At 49.6% G+C, this 14,150-nt stretch overlaps 1 protein-coding gene across 8 annotated transcripts in view; it reads left to right on the forward strand.

Moving 5' to 3' along the window:
* Positions 1-8,559: 8,559 nt before the first annotated feature.
* EPB41L1 (erythrocyte membrane protein band 4.1 like 1) overlaps positions 8,560-14,150 on the forward strand; it is a 125,681-nt gene continuing 120,090 nt past the window's right edge. For 4 of the 8 annotated variants that reach the window (XM_060616973.3, XM_060617000.3, XM_060616989.3 and 1 more), the window contains exon 1: positions 8,575-8,737. The gene's annotated coding sequence lies outside the window, so the exon portion shown is untranslated. Of the gene's footprint in view, positions 8,738-14,150 lie in introns of all 8 variants that reach the window. The other 4 variants (XM_060616934.3, XM_060616925.3, XM_060616953.3 and 1 more) reach the window with 4 other exon arrangements.

Here is a 14,150-nt window from a genome sequence, read left to right on the forward strand (position 1 = left end):
ACAGATAGTTATTTTTGTGTATGCCATGAGGTAGGAATCCAATTTTATTTTTTTCCAAACGAATAACCAATTGTTCAGTATCATTTTTAAAGTAATCCATCTGTATTAGTTTCCTAGGGCTGTCATAACAAATTACCACAAACCGGTGGCTTAAAACAACAGGAATTTATTCTCTCGCAGTTTGGGAGGCTGGAGTCCAAATCAAGATGTCAGCAGGGTGGGCATCCATCTTTCTGCTGGAGACTTTAAGGGAGCAAACACCCCATGCCTTTATCCTAGCTTCTGGCGATTGCCTGCAGTCCTCGGAGGTTCTCTGACTCATAGACATATCACTGTATTCTCTGCGTCCACCTGCACGTTGCCACCTCCTCTGTGCGTCTGTATATCTTCTCTTCTTATAAGGACACCAGTCATTGGATTTGGGGCCCATTATAAATCCAGGATCAGTTAATCTTTAGATCCCTAACTAATCACATCTACAGCTACCCTATATCCAAAAAAAAAAAAAAAAAAAAAGGTCATATTCTGAGGTTCTGGGTGCATGAATTTGGGGAGGGGGAACACTTTTCAACCCACCACAACATCCTCTGCTCTTCTTTTGTAAATGTCATGTCTGTCCTCTATCAAATTTCTATATCTGTGTGGGCGGAGTGATCATTTTATAATGCCATTTCAAGTCCTTGATGAAATGGTTATACACTTTGCCTGAAATAATCCTCACAATAGTCCACAAGGTAGATACTACTAAAATCACCCATGTTGTAGGGAGCGTACTAGGTAGCATTTGCTACATCATGCTGTGATAGCAAACAGTCCCCAAATCTCAGTGTCTTACACAACAACAAAGTTTCTTCCCTCGCATTAAACATCAGTAGCTGTAGTGTGGCTGTAGGTGGTTGGAACTTTGTCCTATGGGTCTTTTCACTTTCAAATTTGGGCTGAGGGCACAGACCCTATCCAGGACATGCCATTCCAATGGCAGAGATAAAATAGTATGATTTTATTTTTTATTTATTTATTTTTTATTTATTTTTTTCCAACTTTTTTTTTTTTTTAATTTTTATTTTTGGGACAGAGAGAGACAGAGCATGAACGGGGGAGGGGCAGAGAGAGAGAGGGAGACACAGAATCGGAAACAAGCTCCAGGCTCCGAGCCATCAGCCCAGAGCTTGACACGGGGCTCAAACTCACGGACCGCGAGATCGTGACCTGGCTGAAGTCGGACGCTTAACCGACTGCGCCACCCAGGCGCCCCAAAATAGTATGATTTTAGAATGAAACATCCAATGGCTCTTCAAATTTCTACTTAGAACTGGCATATAATCTCTCCCACCCATATTTCACTGGCCAAAGTAGGTCATGTGGTCAAGCCTGGCATGGAAATGTACTCCTTCCTCTGGAGGGTACTCAAGTCACAAATCAACTGGCTAGAATGCATAATCTTACAAGAAGGGGGAAAGCAAATAATGGGAATAATAATATCTCTACCAAAGGTATTAAGTAAACTTGTCCAAGGTCAAACAGCTGAGAAGGGACAAAGGCAGATTCAAACCCAGATTGTCTTTCTCCAAAGCCATAGTGCACTCTGTGGCTCCCTATTGCCTGCTAGATGGAGTCCAAATGTATCTAAGCATTAGGGCTTCTGCATATGCATTCCTGCAGCCTGGAGTTCCCCTCTGCCACTTCTGCATGTTCAACTCACTCTTTAAGACTCCACTCTAACCTCAACTCCTTTGCTAGTTTCTCTCCTTGGAATTAATCACCATGTGCCCCCCATCACTCTTTATAAGTATATATTACTTTGTACTCACATTTGTACTCACTCTGAAGCATGGGGATGCACTCTTATTTGTCCTGTGTCCCCACTGCCCCCTCTGCCCCCTGGGGGCAGAGCCTTACCCCCTCTGCCCCCTGGGGCTTGTGTGGTGTTTCCTAAATTTTTGCAGCATTCAGAGAGGAGATGAGTTGGGGGCACAGCCTGCAACTGGGCTGTCCTCCTGGGGATGAGAGCACTTGGCCTACTTTTCCACCCCTGTAAACTAAGCTTAGCACCTGGTGCTCCGGTGACTGGCAATTCAGCTCCGTGTGACTCACCCTGTAAGCCTTCACCCTGTCACCTCAAGGCCCTGGGCTGGGGTGTGTGTGCTGGTGGTGTGTGTGTGGAGGGAGGAGGTGGAATTAACTTTTGCCTTTCAAAAATGCTTCCCTTTCCCTGCCCCAGAAAAAGGACCAGTAAAAGTCCTTCTCTTAAGTGGGCTGGGCAAGTCCCTACCCATCAGACCTAGGAAGATTGGGGAGGCCCTGCAAGGTACAGAAGAAGGAGGGAAGTGCTGCTGGGTCAGAGGAGAGGAACAGAGAAGTGGAAAGAACATTGAACTGCACATTGAAAGATTTTACTAACTTGTCAGAGTGATTTAACTTAACCTCTCTGAGCTTCAGTTTTCCCTGCCCTAAACTGGAGACCATACTGATTTTGCCCTCCTCCCCAGGTTGTTACAAAATTATATAGTAAAATGCTGGAAGCTTTTGAGAACGCAGCCTTGGATGCACACACTTGTATTGGAATCCTCCTCATAAGCTGTGCGACTGTGGGGAAATCATTTCTTTCCACGAGCCATAGTATCCCTGCCTATAAAATGGGGATAATAATTATAGCTTCCTTCCAAGGTGAGAAAATTCTGTAACATGCTCGGCATATAGTGCCCAATATTACTGGCTGTTTTCATAAGAGATGATTTAAGGAAAAGACCACATCAGGTGTTTGCAAACATTAAAAGAAGGGAGACAGAGTCTAACTTTTCCTAGAACTGGCTGCTTCCTTTAGCCAAGTATGGGGTGTGGCTCAAAGGAATGAGGAAATAGTTCATAAGGTGACAACACAGAGACCTGTTTGTCTTCACAGAACTTAGGGGAGGGGTAGAGTTGTTAGCTGGCCCTCCCCAAAGACTGGAGGACCTTGTCTCCAACTCCCACCCCTACAGATGCAGGCCTTTGACTTCTTGTCCTCTCCTACCAATCTCTTCACTGGGGAAGCTGCCTTTGTAATAATAATAACAATAGTAATGAGAACAATGGTATTGTTACTTTGAAGCTTGTAAAGGCTGATACATTATCCCAGTTATCTTTCGTAATCTCTCTCCCATAAAAAGAATCCAGAATTAGAAGGGACTTGGGGATTTTTCTGCATTTCAGAGATAGGAAAACAAATCCAGAGAAGGGAAGGGATTTACCCCAGAGCACACAATAAGTTAAAGGCAGAGGGAGGACTAGAACCTGCAGTGCCTGACTCCCAGTAGAGGGTCAATGCTCCTTTCGTGACATAGCTGTCCTTGGTTTTCCGTTCTGACAGCCCCCTTGTCTCCTCTCGTATCTCCTGGACCACTGCAGTGGTTCCTAACTGGTCCTCCCAGCCTCTGGTCCCTCCATGTTGGTTTGTTCTGTACATACAGCCCAATAGCTGTCTGGAAGCACAGCCTTGATCTTGTTTTTTCCCTCCTAATAGAACTTGCCCATTTTTCAGCTTGAGTGGTCGGTCACCTGGTTCCTAGTTCAGCTTCCAAATGAAGACCCAGTCTCTTTTCTGACAGAAAGTAAATAAATTTTTGCTGATTAGATTGAGAATGAGGGCTGGCTTTGCTACTTACATTATGTGTTGGCATTTTCTCTTCTTTTCCAAAAAGTTTTTATTTAGGGGTGCCTGGGTGGCTCAGTCGGTTAAGCATCTGATTCTGGATTTCAGCTTAGGTCATGGTCTCAAGATTGTGAGATGGAACCCCGAATCAGGTTCCACGCTGAGTGTAAAGTCTGCTTTGGATTCTCTCTCTCCCTCTCTCTCTGCCCCTTCTCCTGGTCATGCTTGCCTGCTCTCTCTCTCTCTCTTTCAAAATAAATAAACATTAAACAAAATACACTACACAGATCTCTTTTTTAAAAAGTTTTTATTTATGGGGCACCTGGGTGGCTCAGTCAGTTAAGCATCTGACTTCGGCTCAGGTCATGGTCTCGGGGTTCATGGGTTTGAGCCCCGTGTCGGGCTCTGTACTGACAGCTCAGAGCCTAGAGCCTGCTTCGGGTTCTGTGTCTCCCTCTCGCTCTCTGCCCCTCCCCCACTTGCGCTCTGTCTCCCTCTTTCTCTTTCTCAAAAATAAACATTAAAAAAATTTCAAAAAAGTATTTAAATTCCAGTTGGTTAGCATACTGTATAATATTAGGTTCAGGTGTACAATATAGTAATTCAACACCTCTGTACATCACCTGGTGCTCATCACAAGTGCACTCCTTAATCACCATCACCTGTTTTACTCATCCCTTCACCCACCTCCCCTCTGGTAACCATTACTTTTTGTTCTCTATAGTTATGAGTCTGTTTCTTGTTTTGCTTCTCTCTCCCTCTCTTTTTTCCCCTTTGCTCGTTTATTTTGTTTCTTAAATTCCACCTATGAGTGAAATCACATGGTATTTATCTTTCTCTGACTTATTTCTCTTAGTGTAATACTGTCTATAGCTCCATCTGTGTCGTTGCAGATGACAAGATTTCATTCATTTTTATGGCTGAGTAATATTCCATTGTGTATACATGCCACATCTTCTATCCATTCATTCTATTGATGGCACTTGGGCTGCTTCCATAATTTGGCTATTGTAGGTAGTGCGGCTATAAACATTGGGGTGCACGTATCCTTCAAACTAGTATTTTTGTATTCTTTGGGTAAATACCTAGTTGTGTGATTTCTGGTTCATGGGGGTAGTTTTATTTTTAACTTTTTGAGGAAACTCCATACTGTTTTTCACAGTGGCTGCACCAGTTTACATTCCCACCAACAGTGCAAGTAAGAGGACTCCCTTTTCTCCACATCCTAGCCAGCACCTGCTGTTTTTTGTGTCATTGATTTTAACCATTCTGACAGCTGTGAGGTGATAGCTCATTGTACTTTTGATTTGCCTTTCCCTGATAAGTGATATTGAGCATCTTTTCATGTGTCTGGTGGCCACGTGGATGTGAAGACCCAATCTCTTTTAATACATTTATTGTTAGGGAGTCAATAAATGACTTCCAAGGTCATTGGGTCCCAGTGACTCCCAAGGTCATTGTTTCATTCTCGGATAGCTGTGATGGTTAGTGCATTCTTTATAGTGAGCTGAAATTGTCCTCCCTGATGTCTACCCACTAGAGCTGAGTGGGATTCTTTCACATCCATTCAGTCAGCAAATTTGTAGTCAGTGTGTAATATGGGCCAGGTTCTCGGTAGACTGGATGCCCAGAGGAACAGAAAGAGAAATTAGACATAGATCCTTCCCTCAGATAATGTGGCCTAGGGGTTTGCAGAATTTTTTTTGTTTATTAGACCTGAATAATAGGAAATTATTATTCCCCTTTCTGTGTGACAACCCTTCAGAGGCTTGGAGATAGCCACTATATCCACCCTATGCTTTCCCTTCTCAAGGCTATTGTAAGTCAGTCATCACACACAACATGGGATCCAGGTCCTCAGCATTCTTGTCTCCTCCTCTAGACATGTTCTCATGTGACAGTGTTGCCCTCAGAATGTGGGTCCCAGAGCTGAGCCCCATGGCCCAGACGTGATCTGCCCAGGGCAGCACCTGGCTGGTCTGACCTCTGGTTTCTGTTGATACAGTATTATCATGTTCACTTTCCCCCTCTTCCTTCTTTTCTTCCCTCCTTCTCTCCCTTCCTCCCTTCCTTTCTTTTTTACAGCTACATTGCACTGTTGAACTTGAGGTCAACTCAAACCTTTAAGTCATTTTCACTGGAACTCTTCTTTTGTTTTTGTTTTTTTTTTTTTTAATTTTTTTTTTTTTTTTTGGGACAGAGAGAGACAGAGCATGAACGGGGGAGGGGCAGAGAGAGAGGGAGACACAGAATCGGAAACAGGCTCCAGGCTCCGAGCCATCAGCCCAGAGCCTGACGCGGGGCTCGAACTCACGGACCGTGAGATCGTGACCTGGCTGAAGTCGGACGCTTAACCGACTGCGCCACCCAGGCGCCCCTCTTCTTTTGTTTTTTTAATGTTTATTTATTTTGAGAGAGAGAGAGACAGAGAGAGGGGGGAGAGAGCACAGAGTGGGGGAGGGCAGAGATAGAGGGAGAGAGAGATTTTCAAGCAGGCTTTGAGCTCTCAGAGCAGAGCCCTACGTGAGGCTCAGTCTCACAAACTGTGAGATCATGCCCTGAGTTGAAATCAAGAGTCGGTCTCTCCACTGACAGAACCACCCAGGTGCCACTCACTGGAACTCTTCTTAATCTAGATTCTTTATATCTTGTACTTTGGGCACTTGATCATTTGGAACTGTACAGTCCAATATGGCAGTCACTAACCCCATGTGGCTAGTTAAATTTTAAGTACTAAAAATTAAATATTAAAATTTCAGTTTCTCAGTTGTACTAGCCATATTTCAAGTGCTCTACAGCCACTGGTAGCTACAGATTTAGGACATTTCCATCATCGCAGAAAGTTCTGTGGGACTGCTTTGGCTTGAACCAAAGGGCAGGAATTTACATTTGTTCTGTGCGGCACCTCATCTTGTTGGTTCCAGCACAGCCCCAAGGCTGCTGAGATCTTCTGGAAACTAATTTTGGTTTACAGAGTGTTTGCCCTTCCAGCTTCATGCCAGCAGCAGATCTGATAAGCATTTCATCCCTTCCTTTGCTTCATCTGAAGCCACTGATAAAAATGCCAGCAGAGCAGAGAGGGCTGCAAGTGAGCCCCGCACGTGGCACTCAGCACTCTGGCCCCATGTGGCAGTCGTGCAGTAGTTTAACAGATGAGGCCTCCATACCAGGCTTTGCGTGCTGTGCCCTGAGTACACACAGGGAGACGGACGGCAGCAAGTTAAAGAGGGTTCTGCTGTGGTGGGCGCTCTAATAGTTCACATGCCTTTGTCTCACAACTGGGACTGCTTCTGTCTGGTGTACGGTGGTTAAAAACGCAGGCTTGGGAATCAGCTTCCTGGATTTGAATCCTGGCTCTGCCACTTCATCAAACTATGTACTGTCTTTGTGTTTCAGTTTCCTACTGTAGAAAGAGGGGATAAGAAGAGCCTCTTTCTCACAGTGTTATTGCGTGATTAAATGAGTTAGTGCAAGCAAAGCTCTTAAAACAGTGCCTGGAACGTAGTAAGTGCTCCAAACATGCCGGTTATCATTAGTTCTTATTATTAATTATAATTTTCTCCTCCTGGACAAGACGTGCTTGGTCTTGCTTTGGGGCCTTGGCTCCCTCAGTTCTGCTCTTAGTTTGTGGAAATTCTTTGGAGTGCAAACTAAGCCCCCCTCCTTGATTTTTTAGGTTCTCAGCTGCTTGTTTGGCATTTAGTTTCCTATGCTGGAGGAAAGGACCATAGTGAAGAACTTGAATAATGGTTGGGCTTTATCTTAGCTGTGCTGCCTGGTGGAGAGACCTAGGACAGGCCGCTCATCTGCAAAATGGGGATAAGCACAGCTGCCACATAGGACTATAGGCTAAGGGAGACAAAGGAGGTGAAAGCTTCTGCACATAATAGGCCTTTACCTTCGTTTTGACTTTCAGTAAAACCCACGAAATACATAACACTTGCTTCTTTCCCCTGGCTCTGCTTTATTTAGTATCTAACAAAGGAGGACAGGCTCATTACTCCTTGTACTTCTGGAGGGCCTGGCCTTGTCCCAGGAGCCCTCAGTTTCTTCATCTGTGGAATGGACCCCCCATCTTCTCCCCGCTGCTATCTTGCTGAACTTGCGTTAATTCCTCCCTCCCCAAACCTCAGTCTATACTCCAAGTAGGACCTGAAGGAGCGCCTATAAGGGCTAGAGGTTATAATCCTAATTTAGAAAAGCTCCTTACTCTGGTCGTGCCAGAGCCTGTGGAGGGTGAGCGTTGGGGTCAGGGGCCAGTTCTTGGGAGGGCCCCAGAGAGTCCAGAGGTAATGCCACCTGGGAGAGGGCTGGAAGGCGCTGCGCGATCTTCCGCAAGCTCCGGCGGCGGAAACAATGGACGGGTGGTGGGGAGGCTGGTGGGCGTCGGCCAGGTCCCGGCTGGAGGTAGAGGAGGCCGGCGAGCGGGACGCCGGGCCGTGGGGTTAGCCCGGGGCACCGGGCCGGGAGCCGAGGCGTCTTAGCTACGGAAAACCCAGGCCGGCGTTGCCGAGGCCCAGGGAGGAGGTGGGGGCGGGGCGCGAGCCCACCGGGCCGGGACGGGGAGGGCGAAGAGGCCCGGGTGGGGTCGGTCTCCTCTCCGTCGCCCCGCCGCTCGGCCCCGGCCTCTGAGCTCCGCGGCGGCTCAGGTAGACGCCGGGCGCAGGGCCCACGTGGGGAAGCGGGCGGCGGGCTACGGACGCCAGGAGGGCTCGCGGGGCTCAGCCCCCTCCCCTCCCCTCCCCGGGGGCCGGCGCGGCTCCTCCCGACGCGCGGCCCCGGCTCCGGCGGCTCCGGCGGCTGCGGCGCTCCCCGGCTGCTCGCCGTTCGGCGCCGCTGCTCGCTAGCTCGTGGGCGGCTGCTGGGGAGGCCGGGATCGCCGCCGCCGCCTCCTCGGGGGCAGCCGGCCGGGGCGGGGCGGAGGGGGAGCCGGGGTGTGGGGGGAGGGCGGGGAGGGGGCTGGGCGCCGTGGGAGGGAGAGAGCGAGCGAGCGAGCGAGCGGGGCATTTCTGCGCAGCTCGAGTGCGCCTCGGAGCCCGCCCGGGCGGCCGCCGGACGCACGGACTGAGGACAGACAGCGCCCGGAAGCCGCGCCGCCCCTGCCAGGTTAGCCGCCCGCGCCACCGTCGTCCGGGCCCCGGGGACCCCGCCGCGTCTGCTCTCGTGTGTGTCTGTGTGTGGCGAGGGCTCCGGGCTCGGTCTCCCGTCCTCTAGCACTGACAGGCCGGCTCCCGGGGGCTGGACACCCGCGGGGCGGAGGGCGGGCGTCCCAGCCTGGAGCCCCGGGCCTTGGTCCGTGAGTCCCAGTACTGGCGCCGGTATGTGTGGCGGGGTCCACATCTCCGGGTGCTGGGTGTGAGCGCGCGTGTGCCCGTGGGTCTGGGCAAGTGGTTGCTGTGTGTGTGCGCGCGTGCGTGTGCTCGGGGTGTGCATCTGCGTGGGAGGGGGGGTGTGCGCTGTATGTCTCCGCGTGTCTGGACTGGATGGCGTGTGTGTATCTGGGTGAGGGTGTGTGTGTCTGCGTGTGTCCGTGAATGTGTCTATTAGAGGGTGTGTCCCAATATGTAGCTGAGTGTGTGTACATCTGGATGAGGGTGTGTGCCAGTGGCCTCGCTTGTGGCTGGACCCCGTGGCTGTGTGTGTGTGTGTGTGTGTGTGTGTGTGTGTCGCCGTGTGAGCGCCAGTGTGACTCCCCGGGTGTGCGCGTGTGAGGGCGGGTGTGCACCCGCGTAGCCCCCGTGTGCGTGTGCGCGGCTTTGTCTCCGCACTGCCGGGAGGAAGGGGTGGGGGTGGGGGGGGCGGCGGCCGACGCGCTCTAGTCCCCGGGAGCCAGCCACTTGGCCGGGGCGGTGGGTGGCGGCGGCGGCGGGAGTGTCCCCGCCGGGCGGAGACTCTCTGCCGGCAGGTGGGCGGCCACACCCCAGGGTCCAGAAAGAGCTGGGCTGACGGCGGAGCCCGCGCACCCGGGCGAGCTGGAGCGGAGGGCGTGTCCTGCCTGAAGCCCGGGTGTGTGTTTGTGTGTGCGCGCGCGTGTGCGTGTGTGTGCGCGTATGTGTGTGTGTGTGGAGGGGTGGGCGTGTGTGCGTGTCGGTGTGTGTGGGGGGGTGGTGGCAGCAACAGCGGTCCTCAGGCTGGTGACCAAGTCGGTTCAAGGATCCATTTCCTGTGGCGGCCTGGGGACAGTGGCCCAGACCGGGCCTGATCGGGTCAGCCACACTCCCACCCTCACCCTTACAGCTCTCAGGGGTAGAGCTGCACCTTAGGTGCCCTGAAAGGAGGGAAAACCGCTCTCTTAAAGGGCCAGAGCCCATATGGGAATACGACCCCCCCCCCCCCTCAGGAGACCTCTACTCTGAGAGTGGTCTCTGGGTGTGTCTGTACCCCTTTCCCCACGTACTGGTGTAGCGCATGCATGTCTAGATTTGTAGTCTGTCTGCATGTGTGTCTCTCTGTGTTTTTCTTCTGCATTTGGGTGCCAAGGTATGTTTTATCAGTGAACAATGAATACTGTATCTTTATGTACATGTGTATGTGTTTTTATAAGTTCTGGTATATTTGTTTTTATGTACATGTATAGCTGTTTGTATATTAAGTGAGTCTATGTGTGTGGGTTTGCAAGAGACATGCCATTTTGCTGCCAGCTAGGATAGGATAGAAAAATTCTGTCCAGGGCCACTCTAATATAGAAAAACTGGGTGAAAAGCTGGTTTAGAAATTTAAAACCCCTGGTTTTGTGGGTTTCAGATGCTGGTACTGAAATGTGGGTAGATTGGGGGTAGCCTGGATACAAGGATAGAGGGAAGCTGAGACTCTTATGGAAGAAAGGATTTGTTCCGGAGGAAGGACATCCAAGTGCAAGAATTCTTCCTCCACTTCCAGTTTTTCTTCCCTGTTACTTCACCTCCCCTCTCCGCTGCTCTGCTTGCCAGGATAAAGTGCACAGGATTTGGAGTGTAAAAGGGAGCGAGCTGAGAGTGTAAAAGGAAGGAGGGTGGATGGGTGATAGGATTGGGGGCCAAGAGCAGATTTCTGCAATTCTTAAAATGTTTCTGGCAGCAGAATCTGGGGAAAGCTGAGCTTGCTGTCCCCTTTCCTGAATCCCTTTCCTGGGACAGGAAAGACTCTGGTTTGGAGCTCAGGAGCCCTGGAGTCTGGTGCAGGGGTCTTCTTTGGACTTTGGTCAAACCCTTTTGTGTTTATCTGTTCACTCAGCACATTTGTATTGCACTTCTCTTACGTAAGAGTCTAAACCCCCTAAGCCTCAGTTTCCCTGGCTGAGCAGGTAGTAAGGTAAATTCTGGGACTCAGAGCTCCCTTAGGTGTCTCAGAGTGATGGAGTTTGTCTCATTGCTACCCAGATTTAGAAATCTACCTTTCTAGCCCCCAAGGATCCTGGCTGTGTCCCCACTCACTATGCCCCCATATCCTTTGCCCCCATGTCCTTTAGAGCAGTAGCTCTCAAAGTATGGTCACTCCACTAGCAGCAGCAGGGTCACCTGGGATCTTGTTAGAAATGCAAATCTGAGGGGCTCCCATCGGACAAACTGAATAACTCATGGAGCCCAGCAGTCTATGTTTTCACAAACACAGGTGATTGTCTTGCCCTAGAACTTAAGAGAGGTACAGAGAGGCAACTGGAACCTCCTATAGGTTGAAACACCGGGAAAGCATCCCTTGTCTTCTCCCACATACGTACTGAAGTGGCCCTGCAGCCCTAGCCTGGCAGGTGGGGGTTCTGGTTTCAAGTCCCAGGTCTTCCCTGAGATCTTGGACAAATTACCCCTTCACCGAATAATGTAATAACTCGTTGTCTGCTCTGGGCTTGGCTTTGAACAAGGGGTGTCATTGCTCTGCTCAGTTCTCTGCTCCTTACCTTGACTTCTAAGACCTTCAGGATCAAGTCCCTGCCCACCTCTCTGGAAACCAGCTACTCTAGCCTTCTTTTAGTTCATCTAGGCACCATGAACTCTCTGGCCTCTGGGATTTTGCACATTCTGTTCCTTCTGTCTAGCATACTCTTCCCTTGATTCTTACCTTGTTTAACTCCCATTCTTCAGATTTCAGCCCAAGAGTGATTTTCTCAGGGGGGCTTCTGCCAACTCCCTGGAATGTCAGTTTTTCTTGTTACACGTTCTTAGAGCTCCCTGTAGTTCATAGTGTTCATGAGAGTTTGTAATTATACATAAACTTGCTAGTTGTTTGTCTCCCCTCACTAAGGTGCAAATGTCACCTGGGTAGAAATTTGCTTGTCATTCTTCCCAGTGTCCCCACACAGTGCCCAGCTTATGATTGGTATTTGATAAATTTGTTGAAGTGGATGACTTTATATAATGGGTGATGGTACTAAGTGATTCCCAAAGTGTTCCCTCAAGCCCTGACATTGTAATATCTAAGCAGGCCTCAGACTTCTTAGAGGTAGATTTATCTGTCTTTTTTACTACTATATCTCCTGGCCATAGATGGATGCCAGCTACGTGCTTGGGCCCATCCATGCTGGACTCTGCTCTAGGGGAGGCAGGAGAAAGCTCTCCAGGAAATACAGCCTTGCTAGTGTCTGTGTCCTCCTGGAATAGGGTTCTGTAGAATGAGAAGAGGAAGAGCATTGAATAAGGAATCTAAAGATCTGGGTCCATGCCTTGTATGCGGGCAAGTTGCTTTTCCTTTTTTGTTTCCTTTTCTGTAAAATGACGGTATTAGGATGGATGGTGTACCTAATATTGGTTACAAGCACTGGCTTGAGAGTCATTCAGGCTTGGCCACATACCAGTTGGGTAGACTTGGGCAAGGCACTTCATTTCTTCCTTCATTTCCTAAAACAGAACCAATAATAGTATCTGTTCCATACGGTTGTGTGGTAACGTACATGGGATGCTGTACATAGTTCTGAGCTGGTAGTAAACACTTGGTAAGTATTAGCAATTGTTACTGTTCAATTCAACACTTTTTAAAAATGTTTTTATTTATTTTTGAGAGAGAGAGAGAGAGAGACAGAGAGCGAGCACGAGCTGGGGAGGGGCAGAGAGAGAGGGAGACACAGAATCTGAAGCAGGTTCCAGGCTCTGAGCTGTCAGCACAGAGCCCGACGCGGGGCTCGAACTTGTGAACCATGAATCGTGACCACGTGAGACAGACACTCAACTGACTGAGCCACCCAGGCGCCCCAGTTCAACATTCTTGAATGCCTTTATGCTGGGCCCTAGGGCTCCAGGAACGGAGATGAATCCAGCAGTCCTCACAGGCAGGGTAAACGGGCAGACGTGTAAAGATGTACAGTGTACAAGGTATCAGGGTGAGGTTGTTCACTAAGGAAAAGTCTTCACAAAGAAGAGATGTGGTGTTTGGGCTGGATTTATCTTCCAAGTAGAGCAGCATGTGCAAAGGCACCAGGGCTTGTTAGGGGGAACTCCAAATAGTTCCATCTGTTGGAGCAGATGGTGGTGAGTGGTGGGGACAGGTGGGGCACGACTGGCCTGGAGTAAGGCCGGAGAGGAAGTCTGGGGTCCGATCTGGCTCAGGCTGAAGAGCTGGAGTTCTACAGGTGGTAGGGAGCTAGGGAAGAGGATTAAGCTAGCCTCTGAAAGAATCAGATTTGCATTTCAAAAACACAGCTCTCCAGGTGGTGGTAGAGGGTGGGCCAGATAGAGAGCCAGGTGGGGGCAGGAGTGCTGTTGACCTGGAGACTGGTCTCAGAGGATGCTTGTTTGTGTGATAGAAGGTCCCTGTGGGGTGTATAGAGACTAGGATGGGAAGGAGCACAGGTGGTGGACTTCAGGCCAGCTTGGGTCAGGGAGGTGAAGGAGAGGCAAGACTGACCTCTCACGGGCCTTCACACCCCTTAACCTCCAAGGCTGCTTAGTGAGTAGGAATCTGAAAATAAGAGTCCCAGGTCTGCTGCTCAGTGGATTCACAGTGTATTAATTTCCTAGGGCTGCTCAATGGAGTACCACAATCTGGGTGGCTTAAAAAAGCAGACATTTATTCTCTCACAGTGCTGGAGACGGAAGTCAGAAATCAAGGTGTCAGCAAGGTTCCTTCTGAAGATTCCGTGGGGGGAGTCTCTCTTGAGCCTCTCTCCTAGCTTCTGGTGGTTGCCTTGGTGTTCCTTGGCCCTCAATTCCCTCTGCCTCTGTTGTCACATGGTTTTCTCCCCTTTCTCCCTGTGTCTGTGTCACCTCCTCTTTTTAAAAGGACACCAGTCATATTGGATTTAGAATCCACCCTAATCCAGTATGACCTCATTTTATTTTAACTAATTACATCTGCAAAGACTATTTCCAAATAAGGTCACATTCTGAAGTTCTGGGTAGACATGAACCTGGGGGACACTATTCAACCCAGTACATACAGGAAGATGGAAAAGAGTGCAAATCCTGGAGCCCCACAAACCTGGGTGCAAATCCAAGCTTTGCAAGGGAGCATGAGCTTTTGAGCAAATCAATTACTTTTCCTCAGCCGCAGTTTCGTCTCCTGTGAAATGGAGACGGTAGCCCCTGCAATGGCATGCTGTGCTGTGGAGGTC

Source organism: Panthera onca, chromosome A3 (genome assembly GCF_046562875.1).
Source record: "Panthera onca isolate mPanOnc1 chromosome A3, mPanOnc1 haplotype 2, whole genome shotgun sequence".
Lineage (NCBI taxonomy): Eukaryota > Metazoa > Chordata > Mammalia > Carnivora > Felidae > Panthera > Panthera onca.